Source organism: Cucumis melo, unplaced genomic scaffold, assembly GCF_025177605.1.
Source record: "Cucumis melo cultivar AY unplaced genomic scaffold, USDA_Cmelo_AY_1.0 utg000963l, whole genome shotgun sequence".
In the NCBI taxonomy this organism is placed as follows: domain Eukaryota; kingdom Viridiplantae; phylum Streptophyta; class Magnoliopsida; order Cucurbitales; family Cucurbitaceae; genus Cucumis; species Cucumis melo.
The window spans coordinates 1-10,433 of NW_026124321.1; the positions used below are offsets into that span (position 1 = coordinate 1).

The following is a 10,433-nucleotide window of genomic DNA, read 5'->3' on the forward strand; positions in this document are numbered from 1 at the left end:
TCCAAGGCCTTTTGTTCTTTTTTGCATCTGTTATTTTGGCACAAATCTTTTTAGTTCTTAAAAAGAAACAGTTTGAGAAGGTTCAATTGTCCGAAATGAATTTCTAAATCTGGGGATTTATCAAATAAAGTTCGTAAAAAAAACCAAATTCTTGTTGGCAATTCTATAATTTAATTATGTATGATCAAAAAATTATGAAAAACTTTTTCCCTTGTTTTTTTTTTTATTCTTTTTCGACCCTATTTCGGTAATTACTTGTACCGCATTACTAGTCATAGTATGGATATTATATTGTCAGGAAGACTATTTTACCTCTTCTTTATTTCTTTGTTTTTTACAATACAAATAGGAGCGGTATTATTATGATTATTATGTCACTGGTGCCAGATTGAAATGTCATTGAATGTGTCTATTTTTATTCTAATAGAATAAAAATAGAGTAGATATTAAAAATAAGATAAGTAAATGGAGAATAGAAAAAAAATGAAGGGAACAAAGGATTCTAGAAGGAATTATGCATCTTTCTAGTATTCGATACCAGAAAAATTCCTTTTCTTGTTCTGGTGTCGAAATAATAAACTAATGAATTATTCTTGATCCCGTTCGTCAAAGATCTCTATTCTTAGTTTCAATTTTTCCCGGTTTATCAGAACCTTTTTTTCGATTTATTACATAAGTAGTGAACAAATTCAATGAATTTTTCAATTCTATTTTATATTAAAATAACTATAGAAAATTCTATTAGTATATTTTAATCTATTTAAAGGGTTTGTGATATCTGATCGATAGAAATATAATATTGTTATATTGGGATTGTATCATCCAGAAAGAGGGAATCGAGTGATTCTCTCTTTCTTTTTTTTCGCTTTGAAATGAAAGTATCGACCGATACGATCGCGAAAGAGATGGTCTGAATCAATTTTTTTTTTTGAAGCAATTCAGAATCAGAAAGAAATGAGTTTTTTGAAAAAATAGGAAAGATCCATTTTTTCATTTATATGAATAAATTAGTCTAATTCTAATTAGTAAGAGCTCAACGGACCTACCCCCTCTTTTTTTCTGATTTGAGGGGGGATCCTGTTGAGTTCTTACGCTTTCATGTCTCCAACTCAGTTCATCCGATTATTACAGAGATGAACCTAAGCCGGAATATGAACCATAAAAGAAAATACCAACTAAACCGATCACAGGAATACCAGTTACAGTACCGATTATCCAAAGAGGAATCCTTCCAGTAGTCTCGGCCATTTGTCCCACTTCCCTCCCCATTTCATCAAGTGGTCGTGCTAGAGACAGAAACAGTCATAGATAATTATGAGATGATATCCTTCCGAATGGGATAAGATAATTCGTACTATTATTTAGTATTTTCTTTTATTTAATTGAAGAAATAATTGGAAAATAAAACAGCAAGTACAAAAATGAGTAATAACCCCCAGTAAAGACTGGTACGATTCAATTCAACATTTTGTTCGTTCGGATTTGATTGTGTCATAGCTCTATAATTCGGATTAGGTTTATCGTTGGATGAATTGCATTGCTGATATTGACCCTAAAAAAGAAACGGTAGGTACAGCTAGTCCGTGAACAGTTAACCATCGCACTGTAAAAATAGGATAAGTTTTATCGATAGTCATTTGGTCCTCCTAAAAAGATCTACTAAATTCATCGAGTTGTTCCAAAGAATCAAAACGGCCAGTTATTAATGGAATTCCTTGTCGGCTCTCTGTAAAATACTCATTTGGACGAGGGCTTCCAAAAACATCGTAAGCTAAAACCCGTGCTGACGAATAACCAACCTGCAATGAATAGAGAAGGTATAGTAATGCTATGAATGACCCAGTATCGAATACTGGTGATAATATCAGCAAAAGAACGTTCTCCTGTGCTTCCAGACATGCCGAGCTCCACATATTCTTGTACAGTCAAAAGGGGGATCGATTCCGTAAAAGATGAGATCAGTAAATGGAAATTAACTGAAATTTTATCTTTGTAAGATCGTCAATATTGTACCGAGGGTGTTTTTAGAGTATACCGAATCAGTATAGCTATCCTTCTTCTGACGCAGCAACGCAATTTCACAATAAGTATCAAAATGAAGCACTAAAACTAAATAATATAATTTGTTTCTTCTTTTCTTGCTGCTTGTCGATGTAGAATCATATACCATTCATTCAATAGAAAATTCTGAAAATGCCCTGTCTGTAGTATTAAGGATTCTATCGGTTATTGGCTTCGGGCTAGAAAGCGAAGATTGGGTAAAATGTGAATCCGACTGGTTGGTTTATAATAATTTAGGAAGCAGATTCTAATAGTCCCAAAATTCAATGAAATTAGACGTGAAATCTCGAAATATTTCTTTTGTGTTTGTAGTTATATTTTTGTTTGAATCTTTTTTTATTTTAAGGAATTGGTTAGTCGTCCAGTAACAAGTAACAGTAGTACATAGGATTCGATGAACGAAACAGAACAACGAATAGAAGAATAATAAATATTCGTAATGCACGCATTATTGTTTTATATTAGACTCAAACGATCGTTCTTCAACTAATTAGAAGAATGTTTTTAATATGGAAAGAATAAGAATAAATGGAGAACCTAGTTTCGAGTGATCTGATCGTGCGATACTTTTTTTCTTTTTAAAAAAGATTTTATGGAAATGAACCCACTACATAAAATCTAATTAGTGGGAATACAATTTCATAAATAAAGGGCATTATAAGGTCATTCATTCTTCAGCGATTCAAAGAGCATTTCATTTTTGGAATCAAGTTACACAACATAGTTTATTTATTATTTTTCTTTTTTTTTTTTTTTTTTCTTTCTAATTATTTAGAATCCATTTAATAGATTTATATATTTACTAGATTTATATATTAAATTATTGTTTATAAATTCTTTATAATAAGAATATTTGTTTTGAAAACTCAAGAGTTGTTCAATGAATCCCTTGATTCCGAATTGCGGGATAGAGAGAGAGAGACAGATGATGAATTGATTTCTTACCTATGTCACAAGATTTTTGTTAGTATCATCTATAATCATAATAATAGATGAATCAAAAACTTTCAATTGAATATATTTTTTCAATTAGTATTTTTACTTATCCATCCGCGTATCTTTCAAAAATAGAAACTTAGGGAAGTGCTTTATAAACATATGGATAAAAATAACGTATTTCATTTAGCCTCGTCATGCCTACTATCACTAGTTATTTCGGTTTTCTACTAGCAGTTTTAACTATAACCTCAGCTCTATTTATCGGTCTGAACAAGATACGACTTATTTGATTAAAATTCATTGAATGCACAATTCAAAAAAAAGAAAGATTTCGGTGTTATTCAATATATTCTATATATTGTAGAGTTCTTTACCTTGTCAATTCAATTTCGAATTCTTGGTCATTGAGATTCATGGGCAATACCGATTAATATTTTAAGGATAGATATTACCTCTCCTTTTCCTCGTTCAACTAAATTGAAATGATTGAAGTTTTTCTATTTGGAATCGTATTAGGTCTAATTCCTATTACTTTGGCTGGATTATTTGTGACCGCATATTTACAATACAGACGGGGGGATCAGTTGGACCTTTGATTAATTAACAGTTCTTTTTTTTGATTGACCCCCTACTTGCTTTATAGGAGGTAAAATTTTGATTTCTGTTGAATTATTTCAGTATCATTTTGATTTAACAACAACAAGAATCGAATCACGCTCTATAGGATTTGAACCTACGACATCGGGTTTTGGAGACCCGCGTTCTACCGAACTGAACTAAGAGCGTTTTATTATCAAACTAAAAGCAACCCGAATATATCTTCGATACATATATTATCATAGAGAATATCATAAAATTAAATAAAAAAAGATTGATTCGATATATGTATGTTCAATTTTTATGGATCTCAATTGATTCCTCGTTACTGTTCAGAAGATAAGTAATAGGTAGGGATGACAGGATTTGAACCCGTGACATTTTGTACCCAAAACAAACGCGCTACCAAGCTGCGCTACATCCCTTTCAATTGGTCTACAGTGTTATTGTAGAGAATCCCTGTCTTGTTTTCCACATTTTTTATTTATTTCCTCCATTGGTATACACAAATTATCTTGCCATTTCTTCTTTTTTGTCTCATATCATATATAAAATATAATAAAAATAATAAAAAGACTTATATACGTATGAAATAATAAATATTAAATCCGCCGTAAAGAAAAATGAATATTTGGGGTGGGGCGGAAAGCTACATATTTTTTTTAATAAAAAAGGGAATATCTACCGAATTGAACTGTTGTACATTTCAATTTGAATTAGGAATTCCGCGGACAATACAAGCGGTTATTAACTATATATACATTTGATGGTATGTAATACCAGTATGTATTACAAATTACTATAAAGTAGGAGGGTTTTCAATGCGAGATCTAAAAACATATCTCTCCGTGGCACCGGTAGTAAGTACTATATGGTTCGGGGCTTTAGCGGGTCTATTAATCGAGATCAATCGTTTATTCCCGGATGCGTTGGTATTCCCGTTTTTTTCATTCTAGTTATTGACTTGGGAAGGGGTGAAGAAGATTAGAAAAACAATCAAATATCTTTGACTAATCCCCTTCCCCCTTCTTTTTTTTAGAGTTTTTAGACTTAGAATAAGTTAGAAAGAATCAAAATGGATTCAACCTCAGTCAAACTCGGACGCGGCGCCAGGTTCAAATTTAATTAATAAAAGAGTGAGAACGAAAATGAAAATGTGATGGCTAGGGCAACAATATCATACAAAATACTTAAATGAAAAACTGTACTGCGATTCTAAATTTAGAAATTATTGTATTACTATATTTTAATATTTGATTGTAACGAAATCTTTCATAATTTTATTTCGAGTTACCAATTTTTCTTTTTTTCTTCATTTTGGATCGGAAAATGGAAGAGTTGCGTGAATCAAAAATCCAAGGGAGGTTCATGGCCAAGGGTAAAGATGCCCGAGTAACTGTTATTTTGGAATGTACTCGTTGTGTTCGAAACGGTGTTAATAAGGAATCAATAGGGATTTCCAGATATATTACTCAAAAGAATCGACACAATACGCCTAGTCGATTGGAATTGAGAAAATTCTGTCCCCGGTGTTACAAACATACGATTCATGGGGAGATAAAGAAATAGATCGAACCGATCGGCTGTGTGTCACCCTTTTCCAATCCAAGGAAGATGAAAAATTACATATATTAGACATATTTTAGATTTAAATATAAACAAACCAAATCCTATTTCGATCGGATCTAAAATGATTTAGAATTAAGAAATAGGATTTTCGGGATAAGGAATAAAAAAACCATGGATAAATCCAAGCGACTCTTTCTTAAATCCAAACGATCTTTTCGTAGGCGTTTGCCCCCGATTCCATCGGGGGATCGAATTGATTATAGAAACATGAGTTTAATTAGTCGATTTATTAGTGAACAAGGAAAAATATTATCTAGACGGGTAAATAGATTGACCTTAAAACAGCAACGCTTAATTACTATTGCTATAAAACAAGCTCGTATTTTATCTTTGTTACCTTTTCTTAATAATGAGAAACAATTTGAAAGAAGCGAGTCGACCGCTAGAACTATTGGTCTTAGAACCAGGAATAAATAGACTTAGCTTACTCTTTAATTGAATTAAAATTCTAATCCAAACTCAACCGCAGATTGATTCTTTGTTCGAAAAATCCGAAAATCTAGATTCGATTGTCGTGTCGTAAGAAAAAGAAAGAATAGTGGAAGAAGAATAAATCGTTTTTTTTTTTATTGAACATATTTGCTCATTTTGACCACTTTATCATATTTTATCATACTAATTTCTACTCTACCTTCTCGGAGTTCATTCTCCAGAGAACTCCATTTTAAGCATTCCGCTGGATTCTTTGCAATCTTCGTATTTTATGATCTCATTGGAAATCATATAAAGACAATTTCTATTTAATATCGCGATTTGGGCAAGTATTTTACGATTAAGAAGCAACTGCCTCTTGTACAGATTGTGTATGAATCTACTATAACTGTAGTCTACCTTATTAGATCGAATTACTGCATTTATTCGAGCGATCCACAACTGTCGAAAATTTCTTTTTTGCCTACCTCTATCCCGATAAGCTGAAGCCAAAGCTCTTATTTTCTGTTGAGTAATAGTTCGAGTAAGTCTTGAATGAGCCCCTCGAAAGCTTGATGCAAATAAACGAATTTTTGTTCTACGTCTCCGAGCTATATATCCTCGTTTAATTCTAGTCATTGAATAAATGAAACTTTGATGAATAACTAATGGATTTCCTTTCTTTCAGTTATTCCTTTCTCCTTTCCTAGTCTATTAATAACAAAACGTATTTTTCCAATGTATAAAATAAAAATTCCAATGGCTTTTGCTACTATAACCTTCCCGACCACTATTTCTTTTTTTGTTCTAATCACCCCAAAATACGAAATAGTATTTTTACTAGGTATAAAAAACAAAAATAGAGTAAATAAATAAAAATAGAAATGGATAAAGAAATAGTGGGTTCCTTCGTTTCTATGGTTACTTCTTAAACGGTGAGGTCCTCTCTATACACCGGAGCTCCTTCTTTTATTTCATCAATGTTATTGTTAACTTGTACAGTTCACCCTCTTTGGCTCTACCCATGAATTATCTAGTAATCGGTCTTTCACAACGAGATCTACCTATACAGTAACGGTATTTAATTATGAAGATTGGTTGGGTAGCTGACCCTCTTAGTCCGTTCTTGGAAGAATAAGGCTATAATCCTTCTGTTAAATAGGATTTCCTCTGCTTAATGGATAAGCATTTGTTACCAATGGGGAATTCTTTCTCATCTAAAATTGAAAATAGAGATGATTGGATTTGCACCAATAGAAACCATAAATTTGATACACAATAAAAGGATACGATAAATCTTTGTTTATTTATTTTCGGTAGTGAACGGATTTCTTCCATTCATTCTATCCTATTCACTGTACTTATAACTGATACGGGAAAAATTTTGTACTTTCTTTTGTCCCGGTCCATGGTCTAAACGAGTCGCACATACACCCTAGTACATGTTCCTCGACGCTGAGGGCATCCCCGAAGGGCGGGCGATTTGGTGACATTTCTGATTGGCTGTCTTGTGTTTCTAATAAGTTGTTTAATAGTTGGCATGTTGAATTGTATACATAATGAGTTGGTTTAGATCAATCCTAACCGGATGATTATGAATTACTTCTATATTCGATATTAATAATTAATATGATTAATAGTAATATATTAACCCCGGTAAAAAGAGAAAATCGAAAATTTCGGATTTTTGCGTGAAATACCTGCTATTTGTTATTCAACCGCTACAAGATCAACAATTCCATGAGCTTGGGCTTCTGTTGCTGACATAAAAACATCCCTTTCCATGTCTTCGGATATAACCCATAAGGGTTTGCCTGTTCTTTGTACATAAACCCTTGTGAGGATTTCGCGCAGCCTCAGTAGTTCTTTCGCTTCCAGGATAAATTCTACCGTTTGTGCCTCATAAAAAGAACTAGCAGGTTGATGGATCATTACCCTGATGATTTAATAAATGGTTTTCTCTATCTTACATCATTATCATGATGAGTCAAAGATAATAAAAAAAAGATAGGATTAACAACCGTACAGGCATCCTTTGTGCAGTGCATACGGCTCCACAATGGAATTCATTTTTACCTTCCAGCGAAGGAATAGAAAATATAGGATCTAGCAGACCCAGAGCAGTAAATGATCCAATAACCACCCTTCCTTTTTTTTAGTAATTTCAAAATACTATGATGGTTCCGTTGCTTTATGATTTCGTTTGTTATTCAGCAATCCCAAAGTTTCTTTTTTTTATTTTTTTTCTTAAAAATAAATATTTCGTAGTCTTTCATAACAGAAATATTGTTAAGAGTCTTCCGTCGTGAAAACAAAAAAGTTTGTGACGCTGAAAGAGGCCTCCGCGATAAATCAGCCTACAATCGGAAATGCCTTTTATCTCATACTACTCTTTCGATACATAACCTAATGGTTTAGAAAAAAAAAATTCTCATATCGAATTCAAAGTGCCATGCTATTATTACTTAATATTTTATATGGCGAAGGCATAGTTTTCTTTTTGTCTAAAAAAAACTCATTGGCGCCGAGCGTGCGGGAATGCTAGACGTTTGGTAATTTCTCCTCCGACTAGAATAAAAGATCCCATTGAAGCGGCTAATCCCATGCATATTGTCTGTACATCTGGTTGCACAAATTGCATAGTATCATAAATACCTAATCCGCTTATTACCCCTCCACCGGGAGAGTTTATAAATAAATACAGATCTTTGGTATCATCCTCCATACTGAGATATACCATAAGACTAATAAGTTGATTCGAAATATCACTATCAACCTCTTGGCCTAAAAAAAGTAATCTTTCTCGATAAAGTCGGTTGATTAGGATAAAATTGTATCCCTTAAGAACCGTACGGGCACCTTTTGATGCATACGGTTCAAAAAAAATAGCGAAAAAAGAATCAATGTTTAGATTTTAGCCTTCTTTAGAGGACTCTTTCTAACTTCTAATGAAGGGGCTTTTTCTTACCTTCCATTTTTTTTTCAAAATGGATGAGTTTTGTCCTTTGGCCCGCGGTCGTTTATCTATACTATAAATTTCAATAAATAAAAAAACAATTCATTAAATTTTCAATTTATCGAACTAACTTTTCATTGATATATTGTTTCATCGAGATTCAATTTCAATTCCGATGTCATTTTCTTGTTCCAAAATGGTCTTCTTCAATTCTTTTAGGTTTATGCTCTACTCCGAGTCAAGATCTGCCCGATTTGGATTTGCACATATAGGACAAATGCCCCAATAGCATGGCTTTTTGCTACGACTTCTTTTTTTTTTTCAATTTACTTCATATTACTCGATTGATTAAAAGTTTTCTATCAATGCTATTGATAAATCGAATATGATACAAGTAGTAGTAATCATAGAATAGATAGATTCCAAATTGAGTTTTTTCTAAGCGGAGCCTGGATACTTCATTTTATTAGTACAACCGAGAAAACCATAAATTATTCTAATTGATAATATTAATCTGGATACCCCCCAAAAAATAGATCTAATTGCACTTCACGCTCCAAATTTTTGATGATTAAATCAATCCGTCTTGGGCGAAAGAGAGGATATCTCGATCGGGGGAGAGAACGGGGAAATACCATATGACCCAATATATCTGACAAGTCGCACTATAGGTCAACCCACGATGCGTCTTCCTCTCCGGGACTTCGAAAAGGTACTTTTGGAACACCAATAGGCATTAAAGCAAAGAAAAAAGAATTAAGTACTATAGCTAACTTTGATGTGGAAGCGTAACAACGGGTTTATTGTCTTAATAAATAAGATGGGCCTTTATCAGATTTTATCTTTTAGCATATTTTATACATAGATTTAATAAGTTCATAAAAAAGGAAAACAGAATTAATAAGGGAAACTTCTTCCCGAATAGGTTTTTGAATGATGAACAAGTATGTATACATTCACTCCTATAAAATAGGATCAATTCCCATCTACCATTGCGTATTGGTACTTATCGAGTATAGAATAGATCTGCTTCTTTTTGTTCCTACGAATAGAATCGAATTGTTCCATTATTACTAAAAGAATAGACTAAATATTAATCCTTTCGCCAAGATAATCCCCTCAAAAGGGGAGGTCCGTAGCATAGTTTTTTTTTTTCAGTGCAATAAAGTTACATAGTGTCTATTTTTCCTTGATAAAGGGGTATTTCCATGGGTTTGCCTTGGTATCGTGTTCATACCGTTGTATTGAATGATCCCGGTCGTTTGCTTTCTGTTCATATAATGCATACAGCTCTAGTTGCTGGTTGGGCCGGTTCAATGGCCCTATACGAATTAGCAGTTTTTGATCCCTCTGATCCTGTTCTTGATCCAATGTGGAGACAGGGTATGTTCGTTATACCCTTCATGACTCGTTTAGGAATAACCAATTCATGGGGGGGTTGGAGTATCACAGGAGGGACTATAACGAATCCGGGTATTTGGAGTTACGAAGGTGTGGCCGGAGCACATATTGTGTTTTCTGGATTGTGCTTCTTAGCAGCTATCTGGCATTGGGTGTATTGGGATCTAGAAATATTTTGTGATGAACGTACAGGAAAACCTTCTTTGGATTTGCCGAAGATTTTTGGAATTCATTTATTTCTCTCAGGGTTGGGTTGCTTTGGTTTTGGTGCATTTCATGTAACCGGATTGTATGGTCCGGGAATATGGGTATCCGATCCTTATGGATTAACCGGAAGGGTACAAGCCGTAAATCCTGCGTGGGGTGTCGAAGGGTTTGATCCTTTTGTTCCGGGCGGAATAGCCTCGCATCATATTGCAGCAGGTACATTGGGCATATT

At 33.4% G+C, this 10,433-nt stretch overlaps 1 non-coding gene across 1 annotated transcript; it reads right to left on the reverse strand.

Moving 5' to 3' along the window:
* Positions 1-3,948: 3,948 nt before the first annotated feature.
* TRNAP-UGG (transfer RNA proline (anticodon UGG)) lies at positions 3,949-4,022 on the reverse strand. Its single transcript has one exon. It is a non-coding gene; the product is annotated as a tRNA-Pro (tRNA).
* Between the last annotated feature and the right edge of the window lie 6,411 nt (positions 4,023-10,433).